This window comes from Uloborus diversus, chromosome 6, assembly GCF_026930045.1.
Source record: "Uloborus diversus isolate 005 chromosome 6, Udiv.v.3.1, whole genome shotgun sequence".
NCBI lineage: Eukaryota > Metazoa > Arthropoda > Arachnida > Araneae > Uloboridae > Uloborus > Uloborus diversus.
In genome coordinates, this window is record NC_072736.1 from 43,636,674 (window position 1) to 43,652,447 (window position 15,774).

A 15,774-nucleotide genomic window follows, 5' to 3' on the forward strand; every position below is an offset into this window, starting at 1 on the left:
CGGAGATTCGGGGGGGGGGGGGGGGAGGCGACTGCCCCCGCACTTTTTTCATCATCAAAGATCAAAGATTTTAATTTCAAACCATTCTGGCTGAGATTATCCTAAGGTCATCAAATATTGTTTAAAACTTCAGTTTTAAAACTACAAATTGGAATCTTTTCTGGGAGAAAATCTCCGAGCGTACTTCCTTCTTCCTTTAAATTCAAAGATGACCTAAATTTGCATAAAAAGACTCTAGTTTGAGGGGGGGGGGGGAAGGAGGAAAAGAATCTTCCTAGATAGTGCAAAACTGCGTTTTTAAGACTCCAACTTAGAAAAAAAAGAAAAAAAAAATCAGAAGATTTTTTTTCTGAAGTCCTCAAAGGAATTTCAAAACTGAGTTCTTACAATTTCATCAGTTCAAAAAAAAAAAAGAGAATCTCCGAACTCTTTTGTTCCTCCTTAATTCAGTAAGAGAGAAGGCTGAAATAAAGTTTTAAAAGACGTCTAAAAAACGTTTTAAACTTTGCAAAATTTCTGCGAGCGAACCCCAAACCCCTTGCTCTAAGTTTGCTGAAGATGGCTTTAATTTGCGTCTTTAAGACATCAGTTTAAGATTTTTTTTCCCGGGAAGAGCCATCCTTACATAGGCGGATTTACGGGGGTGCCAGGGGGTGCGCCGCACTCCCAAAATTTTTGGTTGGGTTTTGAAAAAAAAATTAGTTTAGTATATTTCACTCAGAAACGCAGTTGGGGGGGGGGGGGGGAAATTCATAGTTGCTATACTAGTAAATTTACTTGAATCCAATGTATCACCACACGTCGCTAGTGCAAGAAAAACATAACTGTGCTTACATCAAGAATTAAAGTATTTTTATCCATTTGGAAAAAAAAAAACCCTAATAAATAATAATTTCATGCAAATAAAGAAACTTCTCAAACAATTTATTGTTCAGTGCTGTGTTATTGTATAGAATAATTGCATGTTCTGTAATTGGGTATTTATTCGTATATCAATACAAATTCTTCTATTTTAAAACAATAATGGCTAATAAAATCAAAAAAAAAAAAAAAAAAAAAAAAAAAAAAACATGGCTATTGCAAGAAACTTGATCAATAAAATCTACACCGAAATCAACCGAAAACCAACAATTTTAAGGTAAATAATCAAAAATTTTTGAAGAAGGACTTCCGGACATTTTGCTGCAGTTGTGCATCCAGGGGGGAAGGGGCACAAGACTGGTGACCCTCCCCACAAAATGCTGAGTAGATGTTTTTTAAAAAAATATTCTTTATTATTGAAGAGAAGAAAATATCTCATTTTGGGAAAACGCAGCTATTTTACGAAAAAAAAAAGAATGTTGGGAAAAAATCTTAATTTCTCTTTCAAAAAGAAATATTGACATATAAATTTTTCAACAGCTTCAGATTATTGGCGGCGAATTGTGTGCCTTCTCGCACAATCCTCTTTTTTTAATATCTCCCCCTCCTTTTTTTCTATTTAGTTTTCATTTTTTCTATTAGTCCTCAAAATGTTTCTTCTCCAAAGTCCTTTCTCCAGTTAACGTTATTACAGAGTACCTCAAATTTCGTTTCTTGGGCTTCACTTTCGCAAAATTTCCAAGGAAGAACTTCTAATCACCTAAATACATCGAAAATCGTTTAAAATTGAGTTTTTGGAGCTTCAGTTTTGAAAAACTGCAGTGTTCCTAATGTTACCAAATATGGTCTTACACTCATGTGTTTAAGACTTTAATTTTGGAAAATATTCGAACAAGGGCCTCTGACCCCCCTTTCTCTATTATCATCAAAGAGTGTTAATATTTTGGTTTTGAAAACTATTATTTTGAAAAATTTAAGTGGGAGAATCCTTTTTTTTAATACCATGGATTATTGCAGAAGAACTTCATTTTTAGGACTTCAAGTTCGAAAATTTTCCAAGGGAGTGCTCCATAACACCCCGTCCGGTAACAGCATCAAAAATTGTCCTCCGTAGTGCTTTTGGAACTTCAATTATGAAAAGTTAAAGAGGTAGCGTGGGGGAGGGGAGGGGGGATACATATTTCTATCTGCTTTTCAAAAAACCGATTGGAGACAGTCTATGAGTCTCATTTATAACCCAAACTATAAATATGGACTATAATCACATTTATAAGACTAAAATTTCTAAAAATAGCCTTGGAGTCACACGTACCTTTCTTGCCTATAAAATATCACCAAGAACTGTAAAACTGCGTTTTCAAAACTACCATTTCAAATTTTTTCTGAAACGTGAATCCCATTCCAAACCAGTAGCTAGATTCACCCATTGCTTCTAATATCGACTTTCGTTTAAGACTTTTTCTGCAGTTTGAAATGTTAAGAATTGCCCATCCCCCAATCTTACTAAATATGGTTTACATCGCATTTTTTAGACTTAAAAGTGTTTCCCGCCCGAAAATTATTTTCTGATTTCACACTGTCTTGTTATTCCGGGAATACCCCCCCCCTCAGATCCCTGTTATTGTTGCACCCCCCAAATATTTCGGCCTAAATCCGCCTATGCATCCTTATCCTTACATTACCAAAGACAGTCCAAACTTCGTTTTTATTATTAGTAATTAGACTTTATTAAAGAAAAAAATACGGGGACAACCCTGGAAACTCCTTTCTGTTCCAAACGTTGACAAATACTACAAAAACGACGTTTTAAAACTACAACTCCAAAACATTCACACAAGAGAACATCCGACCCCCCCTCCCCCCTTCCAGTCACTCAAGATAGCCTAAAATAGTCTTCCAACTTCCAGAAAAAAAATTTGCCCCCGCACTTTTAAACCTCACTTGCAGCTCCTGATTAAACCGCTTCTAGTTGAACAAAAATCTTTTTATTGTAAAAAGAAAAATTGATCTTTAATCCGAGGGTAGCCTAGTAGATATGGCGCTGGACTCAGAATAGGTTCCTAGCTCACAACTCGGCGTCACTGAATACCCATCGGATACAAGCGAAGTTCGTGCGTGCTGAATCAAGTAGTTCCGAAAGTCTTGTTATCGGTCGCAAGCAGTTACCGTGGTTGCAGAGTTGCTATAAATTTACATCCTCTCATCCAGAACTATTTCTGAATCGTAGGCGTGGTCCTGTCGTCTATGGAGTCCAAGGCCAACTTCTCCCCATTTAATGTGTTTCTTTCTTTCATAAATCCATGCTGGCTACACGAATGGGGTTTGGGTTTCTAAAGTAGTAGCAGGCGTTGCTGTGACGCATCTGTGGTGTTTATGACAACTTTCTTCAGTGAAAAAGGGGTTTTCGAGTTTAATTTACCTGAATGGCAGGAACAGAAACAATCTTAAGTGTTAAGTGGATGATGCGTGGTTGCACATTTGACCAAGATGGGACCAGATGTTGAGAAGAACTTTGATAAATTTTATGAAAAAAAGAAAGAAAAACAGACTCCCTGTTATCAGTACTAATTATTTCTTTAGTTTTTTTTATTTACTGCCTGAATAATAAAAACTAATAAATCATTCATAAAAATAAAAATTTCTTTTTTTAAATTTTAATTACCTTTTTGCAATCAAACATTAACAATTTAGCAGTTGAACTTTAACTACTATAACACATTTTAATAAAACTGAAGGGTTTTTTTTTTTGGGGGGGGGGGGGCACGGGTACACATAACTGATATTATACAAAAGGGAGTAATTGGGGTGCAAAAGGTTGAGAACCTCTGTTTAGTAAGAAACTATTAATTTGTTGCAAGATAATCCTTTGCTACTTTTTTTTCGGCGATTCATAGTTTTCTATATAATTGGGACTTAATTCCTATTTATATTGAAGGAATTGCACGCAGGTAAATGAATTACTTTTAAAGGCCCAAAACAGTTTGCATCAGACTCTACTCTAGCTTATGCCTCGTTTTAAAACATGAAAACTACATAAAACAAAAAATTTAGAGGTTTCCTAATTACTCCACATATTCTCAAATTTACGGTTTTCTTTAAAATTGGAATAAAAATCTTCTAATACTTCTTCTCTAGTACCCTTTGCTCCTTTCTGTACCTCTAAAAACGTGCATGCAAAATTTCATGATGATAAACTGAGTATTTAACGCCTAAAAGTGTAACAAACAAACCAGCAAACATACACACAAACTCACTGTCGCATTGATAATATTTGTAAGGACTGGACTCAAACTCGTACCTATGAGTCAGAAAACAGTTAAAATAATTTTCTGAACTTCATGCTTGATGTTAAATTGGTCATTAAAGGGTACCATTAATTCTTAATCTAACACAAAAAAAAAAAAAAAAAAAAAAAAAATCAGTAAAACATTTTGAACTCTTTCCTAGCTGCTAAATATTTTCTTTTCTTTTTTACTGCTTCATACTTTTTTATGCCTAATAAAAACCTGTCTAAAACGTGTATAATTTTTACTGATACCAATTTGGAGGTTAAATATTAAGTTAAAAGTTAAAAGTATTTCTACAAACCAGAGCTGCGGAGTCGGAGGGAAAATGACTAACTCCGGCTCCGACTTCGACCCCGGAAATTTTAGAACCTCTGACTCCGATTCCTTTGCCCCAAAATCTGACCTGCTCTGACTCCGCAAGCAGTGGCAGAGTTTCGGACTTTGAGGGGAAATGACCGACAGCGACTACTTGAACATTAAACCTTCGACTCCCCCAACTTTCACTCCTTTACTCCAAAATCAGTCCGACTTCGACTTCAACTCCACAGTCCTGCTACAAACCTTTGCTTGCAAGCCATATTTACTTAAGTTTTGACCGCAATTTTTTGCATGTTTGTCACTTTAAATTGGATTGATGACAGAAGCTGATGTCCGATCTCCTTTTTCCTCGTAGATAAGATTACCTTCTACTGGTCAATGATACCCAAAAAAGCATGTAGTTCGGTTTATATAATCCCATTTCCAAACAAGATAAAGGAATTTCGATGAAAGAGAGGGCTTAAAAAAAAATTAGAGATCTTCTTTAATAGACAAGTGATTGACTTTCATGTTTAGCGAAGAAAAGCGGTGAGGATGTGTTGCCATCGCGATCTCGTTTCTATAAAATTCCATAAATTCCAGACGCTTGTTTAGAGTTTGGAACACAAAGTATTTTAAGAACATAAGCTTGGAAGAGGGAATATGGTAAACCATTACAGATCTTAGTGATATTGTTCGTCCTCAAATGATGTCATGCTTTGAAAGAGGAAGAGGTTTCGTGAGGGGGGAGGGCAGCGAGAAGCTTCACCTCAGACATTTTTTACTTCCTTTTACAAAAAAGAAGTATTGTATTCGAGAAAACATTTTCACTAAAAAATCGACCTTAATTTCTATTTTACTCACCACCGAATGAATATTGAGTTTTTTTTTTTTTTTTTTTTCGACTCGACCATACATGGATAAGTGCCTAAGAACGTATAGACAAGCGAAATATCCATAATGACGATTCCCGAGTTAATTACAACGAATTTTCTCGTGACGTCTGTATGTACATATGTATGTATGTGCGTATTTGGGAATGTGCGTATGTATGTCGCATAACTCAAGAATGGTAAGTCCCAGAAAGTTGAAATTTGGTACGTAGACTCCTAGTGGGGTCTAGTTGTGCACCTCTCTTTTTGGTTGCATTCGGGTGTTTCTAAAGAGGTCTTTTGCCCCTTTTTGGGGGGAAATCATCGTTAATTTCGATGTAAACTCAAGTGGTGTCATAATTTGGCGGACACTTGGCGATATATCGCCAGTCTCTTGGTCGCCAAGTTTTGTCGCCAACTTGGGGACAAATTTGGCGATTTTCTTTTTAAATCTGGTTCTATTTAACCATTGTTGGTGATATTTAGAGAGGAAACTATTGAATCACATTAAAATTGTCAGTAATGGCAAAATGACATTAAATTGGAGTAAAAGGAAGTCATGTGATGCACACATCAGCTCGTTATAACAATATGTTTGTGAAAAATAGTGGGACATGTAACAAGGGGGAAGGAGGGGCTAAGGTGAAGTGTGACACTTTGTGGAAAAGGAAGGAAGGAATCAAAGATGTTGAAAAAAGTGATATGATTGACAGCTCGTAGAGGAATATGTTGAACGGGACACGCAACTCGAATTTTGTCCAAAATGAGATAGTTCGTCCTAAATATAAACTATAAATACAAACTTGCATATTAGGGTTTGCTGAAAAAAACTTTTTTTTTTTTTTCGAAAATCAAAATTTTAAGTTGATTAAATGTTGCTCTTACAGACCCACGTTTGCCACAACAAACTTTATTCGAATCAAAATATATTCAGGTACGTCGCATGAGCTCTAAACTTTATAATTTTCATCAAAAAAAAAAAAAAAAGTATCGCTTATTTGGAAGAAGAGTGAAAAAATATGAAATTTTACAGCAGAAGCGTTTGAAGTTGAACTCTTCAGGCAATTTGAATTAAGGAAAGTAAGTTTGCGATGCTCTCCCGGTGGTCAGTATTAGAACAAAAAACCTGTCAAAGTGCTTTAAGCGAAAAAAAAAAAAGAAAATTAAAATTTTCGTATTATGGCAGTCTTTTCTTCCAAACGAGTGATATATATATATATATATATATATATATATATATATATATATATATATATATATATATATATATATATATATATATATATATATATATATATTGTTTACATCAAGCCAGCTTGAACCCAAATATATATATATATATATATATATATATATATATATATATATATATATATATATATATATATATATATATATATATATATATATATATATATATATATATATATATATATATATATATATATATATATATATATTTGGGTTCAAGCTGGCTGATGTAAACAATAAAATTGATTTTTTTTTAATGTTTTGCTCTTATGCTATATTTAGGTCTCCCAGATAGTACTCAAAAATTAGGATTCTTATAAAGTAATTTTTTTTTTATTATGGAACAAATTATGGGGAGGAATAAAAAATGTTTCTGACATTATTCCTGCTTTTTTTTATGTAAAATGATTTAATGATTTAGAGGGGAACACAGCATTAAATTAACAGTTAACATTAGCCTGAAGGACTAGAACGAGGAAAAATTTAAATAAATAAACATTTTATCCAGGAGAAAGACTTGGTAGGGAGAGATATTTCTCCCTTAAATATTTTTTAAAAAATTAAAACAATATTTTTTTTTTTTTTTTTTGAGTTTTTTGCACAATTTTTTTTCAATTATTTTTTGGTGTAAAACCTGATTATCGGCTTCGATAAAAATCACGCATTCAAAAATATATTCACGTTGTAAAATCAAAAATAATAATAATAATAATGATAATAATAAATAAATAAATAAATAAATAAATAGAAGCATCGGACGTTGCACACGAATTGCACAACAGATCTTCGGTAAAGAAACTTACATTCGCAAATGTAATTAAGATTAAAAATGAAATTAGATGAGTTTACCATACACTATTAATATATATCTTTTTTTCTGGTCTTGTGTTGAGTTTTCATATTCAATTCTTGTAATAATACGCGGACAGTTCTCAAAAGGTGGGAGCAAACACAGACCTCAACTTTGAAGCTTCAATATCAAATAACTTTCATTTTAATTAACTCAAAAATTTTTGAGTTAAATTACGAGTATAATACTGTATAGAGACAAGAATTGCCATCAATTATGGAAAAAATACTCTTCAAATGCCCTTAAAAAAATATTTTCTTTGCTAAAAGGCACAATTTTGGACATACCAAAATGTTAACTGAGCAAATGTACCATTAAAAAGAAAATTTTTTTTACACTATTTCCATACGTTTAAAAAAAAAAAAAAAATTAAAGGTATGAATCTTACACTGAACAATTTTTTGTTAATATTTTACACAAATAACAAAAGTTAAGACAGATTATTTACTTTGTAAACGATTTTAGAAAAAGGTAATTTTGAAATTTGATGCATGTCCAAAAGTTACGATCTTTACAATGATATTATTTGAGTACTAAGTATATGTTGTTTTCGTTTTAAAGGTATTTATCGATCCTCAGAATCAATTTTTAATTGTTTAAAAGTGTTTTCATAAGCTTTTATGCAGTATCTTAGAAGAAAAGTAATTTTTCTTAAACATACATGTGAGATGTCCAAATGGCGTTACGATCTTGACGCCGATAATTCTGTCCGTTTATTCATAATTTTTGACGATCCACTGTCTTCTAATCTCAATAAAAAAGGTTATTATAATGTTATCTTCTTTAATCCATAGGTATTTTGCATAATTAAAACGTTACACATTGAACAATACATAACTTACAGTGGAAACATGGCTGGTTATGATCGTAACGAAAGCCATTTTGCGCTAAAATCGCCAAGCAAACCTCCGTTGGCAACAACACATTATACGAAAAGCTAAAGGTTACCAGAGGGGAATTCCAGTTTGGCAAATGTAGCTTCGGTAGTTTATTGTCAGCTGCACCAGTTTTGGCGACTTTATCACCTGTGCTAGCAATTTTTTCCCCCGCTTTTATTATTTTAGGATTTTTTTTTTCTCTTTCTTTTGGAAACGTAATTTAACGATCTCCAAATAGAAATACGAATTTCTTTTTTCAATAATTTTTTTTAGACATCGTTTGAAGTCTTATGACATTAGAAAAATTATTCATTATTAAAACTGATGTCACTTTTTACATTCTTTCTTAAAGCATATTTTGTTTATTTTTCCTTTAAAAATGTATATGTCGTATTTATTTGTCTCCATTTTTATTCCTTATTTGTTCCAATAAATCAAACTACGAGTTTGTATAGTTATTTCCATGAAGCTTTTTTTTTTTTTACCTTTCATCAACTTCTTCAAAATCATTCCAAAACTTTATTGTATGTAAAGAGCAGGATGTATAGCCATTCAAGTACTTCATTAATATCCTCTTCATTATTAAATTGCAAAATTCAAAAAGTAGTAAATAAAATTTTCATTGGAAAAGTTAAAAATCAGATTAACAATTGTGAAAAATGGTGAAACTTACATTATGATGATGTCCAAAATCCATTACCTACGGGACAACAATGTCCAAAATCTGTTACCTACAGACTGCTGGTTTAATTTGCTAATTAACAATTTTTACAAATACTTGCTGTCTTTTCAAGTTCATATATTGTGTTCTAGATATGCATACTATAGAATAAAAGCAAAATTGATGTCAAATTTGAAAAATTTTCAAATTGCTCAAAGTTAACTTTTTTGTTCCCACCTTTTGAGAACTGCCCACGCTGCTAAGTAATCAAGTTATTTTCTTAGAGTATAATATAACACAGTAAAATATAAAAGAAATCCAGATACTTTTTATTTTTAAAGGAACTCAAAACTTCTATTAAAAATAGTTTATTGGATAACAAATTTTTAAACTAACATATACGGGAGAAAAAGTAGTAAGAAAGAGCAAAATAAGTACTTTAAATAGTACTTTTGTTTTAAAAAACCGCAATTTGTTTTTATCCATGTTATTAGATCGCTACATTATTTTTGAAATATTTCTCAGAATAATCTATTTTGAACTTTGTTGCAATGTAAATTTCGAATTTCAAAATATTATATAAAATATTTACTGTATTTTTTTTCAGCTAACTTTCAAAATTAATATTTTTTAGTTGCTGAAACCTAACGTTTATAGAAAAATGAATTTCAGTTACATTTTAAGACAGCTCTTTTCCATTTTGTTTAAAAGGATTAATTATGTGTAGGATGCATAATTGTTTTAATTAATTAAAAGATTTATATTTGGAGCCTAAGCTGAATGCGTAAACTTGAGAGATAGAGAGAGAGCAAAAAGTAGCAATTTTCAAAATTTCATTATTGAATGATTTACAAATTGCATATCCCAGTTTATAAACTCTATGAACTTTTACGCTCAAATCCTCATCCAGTATCCTGCCGTGTGCAGCTAAAAGGCGGTAACTGCAATTTTTTTTTTTTTTTTTTGCTTTTTTTTTTCATTATTGTCATCTATTGTACGTTATCTTTACTGTACAAGCTCGCTTATTTGGTTTCCGCTAAAAAATATCTCGAAAGCTCATTTCTGTAGATACTGCCGTTTACCTGCACACAGCAGTATTATACTTACTTTTATACATGCATGAGTATTTATAATTCACCATTATTGTCAGGCTCGTCATTTGGGTGATCAGGGGAGGTTAATTGACCCCCCACCCTTGGATTTCAGAAACATAATGAAGGTAGTCCTTTTTGTACGTATTTTCTTGTTTTTCTCTATTAAATGCATGGAACACAAAACCTTTGCCCCCCCCCCCCCAAAAAAAAACCGGAAAAAACTTTGAAATGACGGGTCTGATCGTTCTATCAAATTGCCAGTTTTAAAGTCGCTGAAATTCTCCGACTTTCAGCTTGTATTTCTTTCTGTTAAAAAAAATGTAATCAACCGTTCAATGAGTTACAATTGATTTGCTTTGATTCTTAGAGAAAAAATCAATGCAATTTAAAATCCTCACTTGCAGTTGAGAAGATCAACTCCAACTGCAAATGTGAATTTTAAAATGCATGGCAACTTATAGGAACTCTCATAACACGGAAAAGGAAATAAAATTACAAACCAAGAATTGTTGTTACCATTACTACATGCAGGTACTTATTATATTAATAAGGAGTTGTCTGTTTTTTGCAAGCCAATATCTGACTAATGGCCTCCACATTTTCAAATCTTAATTATGAATGAGAATGATCGGTAGATTTGGAAGGTTCCAGACAGGGGCTCTCCAACGGGAGGTCACTGTTTCCTCCTAAAAATTTCCTTACTCGGCAAATTTTGTCTGACGGTTCGTCAAAATTATCATCAATCGGCAAAATTTGGAGCTATATTCGGCGAAATCATCATCATTTGGCAAAATTTGGAGTAAAACTCGGCAAAATTATTATCATTCGGCGAAATTTGGATTTCCATTCGGCAAAAATTACCATCATTCGGCAATATTTGGAGTTCCATTCGGCAAATTGAGAATTTCAGCCCTCCCAGAAATTTAAGTTTGGGGAGCCCTTGGTTCCAGAACAAAATGTTCTAGACTTAATTTGAACCTTATAATAGGCCACATGGATGAGCTTCGTGTGCCCCCTATGACCTACGAGTAGTAAGTAGCGACTAGTGATATAGAAAGTAAAGACACATTTAAAGATTGTTGCTCTTGGGAAAAAATTGTTGTATCATAGCGAACAAGAACCTGCTTTATTTATAAACTTTATTCAATTCAACTACTGAGTGCTTTTTCGGCTTAAATCTTAGTCACTATACGAAAGGGGCTGCGGTTTTCTAAGGGAAATTATTTACAATTAACAACAACTGAATACTTAGGTTTTGATTTATTAGAATTACTCTTCCAGATACTGAAGATGGCAGCACTAATACGATAAGATACCATTCACGAAACGTAAACATTAAATCCTAAAATTAATAGCAAACATACTGTATTTTTGCCTTTGAGGGGGGGGGGGGTTGCTAACGGCAAACAAGATTAAAAAAAAAAAAAAAACTAATAGCAACAAAAATAAGAAGTTAAAAAAAGTTCGCGTAAAAAAATAGTAGAATATTTTAAATCAAAATATTAAATTTTTATCATATAAATTTTGTATTTATTGCTACAAGTATTGCATTTGTTTCTGAACAGGATTGATTTTTTTTTTTTTTTTTTTTGCTCATTTTTAATCTCGTTCAATCCCAAATTCTGTCTGTATTTTCCACAAGATGAAAAATGCTCTTTCTCAAAACCTGTATGTCATAGAATAATATTCCAGAAAAGAGGTGCATATGTCGCCTTTTTTTCTTCATTTTCATTTAAAAATTTTTTAAACTATCAATATCTCAGTGCAAAAATGTCCGCATATTTAGTTTTCTCTTTGTTGTGTCGAATTTGTTACAAATTATTTCTTTGCTTTTAAGCATCAAACAAAACTTCTTCGCTTTTTCACATGTGTACTTACAGTGGTTCCCAAAAGTGTTCGTACACCTTGAAATTTTGTAGTAAAACCAAAATATCGCAAAACAGAATTCGAATTTTTTTTTCACATCATTCCTATGGCATTCTAACAAAAACTGAGTTTTTTTTTTTTTTTTTTTTTTTTTTCAGAACATTGCCTGATTTTATTTTTGAAATTTGTCAAAAAACGAAGAGACAGAGAAAAAAATACGCTACAAAAGTCATCGTCCACTGAAATATTTTCGTATAAATTCATGGTTAAAGTTATCACATGCCGTTTTTTTATTATTTTGCATGTTGATACTGTAAAGTCATTTGACTTTAATTTTTTGTTTATTTATTCCCTAATATTCTGCTAATTATTTTCAAATGGATTGTTATTCGTAAAAAACAACAAATACTATTCGAAATTTGATTTTTTTTCCCTCACAGTAGCGGTAAATTGGTTTGAAATGTCTCTAAATTAGTTAATTTATACCATTCTGTGGTGAAGTGCTTGATAAAATGCTTTAACCAAAAGAATCGGATCAAAAACAAGGTAAGAAAAAATCAACCGGCAAAGTTGACAAAGCGTGATCGGAGATTTACAATTAAAAACTTTATGAAGAACACACATTTGAGTGCTGTAAATGTTTCTGCAGAGTTAAATGAAAATTTTTACATTTATTTTTCACCTAAAATTGTTCGCCAAGTTCTCTGATTAGCTGGATTAATTGGAACCTCTTCCCGCAGAAATTTTCTTGGCCGTGCGAAAAACAGAAAGCTTACGCTTTTCGTCGCAAAATGAATGATAAATATGCTTAAAACGCTTTGGAATTACTTCTTATTTACAGATATTTATTAAGCAAAATGCGAAACAGAGAACAACTTGGTTACAATAATTCAATTTTGTTCAAAAGTGCAGGTATGACTACTTTTACTACTGTGCTTACCACTGCCGTATAGTTAACTGAAACTCCAGCGTGAGTTTTGGTTCAGCTTTAGAATTCATTACGCAGTTTTGGTTTGGGGGTTTCTGTTGGAAAGATAAAGAAAAACCAATTTAGTTTTGATTTGGACTTAGACTAGATTGGAAAAAATCAAAACTCAAAAGCTTTCATTTTCAGACAGTAAAGTTACAATACAAGGGAGGGAAAATCATAGTTACTTTTCTTTCAAACAATATCAATCATGAAATATTTCTGCCTTAGCCCTGGCTAATGGGCGGTAACTTACTGAAAATATCAATCATGTTTGAATGTCAATAATTCTATTATTATTTCAAGTTTCCAAGGCAATCTAAAATTGAAAACCTAATTGTTATGAGTGGACACACCTTACCCAATATTATTGGTTGAACCACGATTTGTCTTATTTCTCGTGTTTGACCAAGAAAGCTCTCGGTTATAAAACAAAAAGGCTATTTTGTTCTAATGAAACTTACCCTTATGTGTATTTCTGTCAAGCAGAAAAAGAAGATGCCTAGATTACATATGTTTTTTAATGATTAACCCTTTATATGTTCCAAGAAAAATTAAGAAACCCTATTTTTATTCATAAAAAAAATCAAATTTTCCATTTTTTTCCAATTTTTCCAGAAAAACCTCCCGAAAAAAACGGTTTTTTTTTCACTACAAACTTTCCGGAAATTTGACATCTCTAGTTCACATTATTATAATCTAATTAAGAAAGTTAGAAATAGTGTTATTTTTTAGAAACATTATGTAGAAAACTAAAATCCATAAATAAATTGCTGATCTAATGAAAAGTCTATGTATTTTCTCAATGGGATTAAGTATCCCCCATAAAGGGATCATGTATCCTTTGATGGGGATACATGATCCCTTTATGAAATTATTAAAAAAAATTATTTTACCAAAACTATATGTTTCATTTGAACTAAAAAAATACTGTGAGATAGAGGGAAAAATTACCTTTGTGTTCACGTACTTGTTTTTAAAAATACTGATAATTTGCAGCAGAGAAAAAAATTGAAAACTAAAGTGGGGATCAAGTCCCCTGTCTCCCCTATCTACGTAAAAAAATAATGGTCAATATCTAAGACATGACGGCACATGGCATCAGGTCATAACGTGAAATGACATTTTTGCAAGAGTGAAAAAATTTTACGAATATGGAATGTTATTTATATAGATTGTTGCAAATATACGGAAAGTTGCCCACGGCAGAAGTCGTCATGAGAACTTAACTTGTACGTGGTGCTGCCATCTAGTAAATAAATTTAAAGTTAGACTTTTTTTTTCGGTTATAAATATCAATACGTGCTGCCATCTATGAGAAAAACATTTTCTTTTAAAATTTCCTGAGTTATGTAAGAATTCATTACACAACTCAAGCGCATTGCGATAAATTAGTTCTGTCACTGCCCCTGTTCCAAGGAAAGACTTTCGTATTCTTTTCATATAATACGTATTCTTTACATTCAATAATGAAAGCTTAATTTATGAAAACAGTAAAATTGACTTGTACAAAACCAAAAGATTATTAACTGAAAGTATAAATGGCAATTCTATTGCTTTGTTTTAAAACAAGTGGGATTATAGCAGCAAATAAGAGCAAAAGAAAATTAAAATTACAAACATTTCAGTTTATTGGTTTTAAAATTGCGTGCATGAAATTAAAATTTACAAAACTTTTAAATTAAATCGGATATTTTAGGCAAGCATTCTTAACTTTTAACATAAATTAAAATCGAATAATGATGAAGTTCTTATGACACGCATAAGAGGTAGGAACCACCCGAAAATAAGTAAAAAATCTCTAGTTTATGAGAATAAAGTGCTAACTTGTTGAAAAAATAATCTTTCTACATACATAAAGCAATGCGTGTGTGTGTGTTCTCGTACAAATCCAGTTTACGTCTCATTTTCACCACAGCTGCCGCAGAACTTGTACTTAGAGTAGCGGAGGTGTTTTCAAAAGTCATCTTCCATCCAAAGTTTACGAAATTTAAACTTGTGTTTACTATGCAATTTCAGTATCATTTCAAATTTGGTATTGGTACCATTCTAAAGACTAAAAAAAATCCAAATGAAGTTTTCTCTGAAAAAGATCGAAGTTCCCAAGCTAGTAGGAAATTTTTTCTACATCGTTTTCTTAAGCTATAATCAGAGTAAATTAATAATCTTTACTAATAATAAAGCTGAAAGTATCTGTCTGGATGTCCGGATCTCTCTGTCTGGATCTCTGTGACGCGCATAGCGTCACCGTTCGGCCGATTTTTATGAAATTAGGCACAAAATTAATTTGTAGCTTGGGGGTGTGCACCTCAAAGCGATTTTTCGAAAATTCCGTTTTGTTCATTTTCTATTCTAATTTTAACCGAGCAAATTATCATTTTACCGAGCAAATTATCATAACGTGGACGATTAAATTACCAAATTATCATAACGTGGAACCGTAACATGGACGACCAAATTAACACAGCAAATTCGCGCGAAATTCACCATCCATTATTTGTGAATATACAAGGGAACCAAATGACCTTTTAATTTTCTGCTACGGTCAAAGCCGTGCGGATACCACTAGTAATAATAATAAAACAGCGCAAAAGATGAATTAAATTGAAATATTTTCAGTTAAATAAAAGTTGTCTGTCTTTTTTCCCCTTTTTTTTTGAGCAATCACATTGCTTAATTGTATTGTTCTCATTTGACTGTTTTGAATTCCCGTGATTTTATTCTCTCCCCGCCTCCCTCTGCAGCACCACCGTCGATCGGCCTCACGATGCTGCCTCTATAGCGAAAACCGTCTCCAGGTTGCTTCCATATCCTACACACACACACACACACGCATACATACACACCTACACACACACACACCTACACACACACACACCTACACACACAC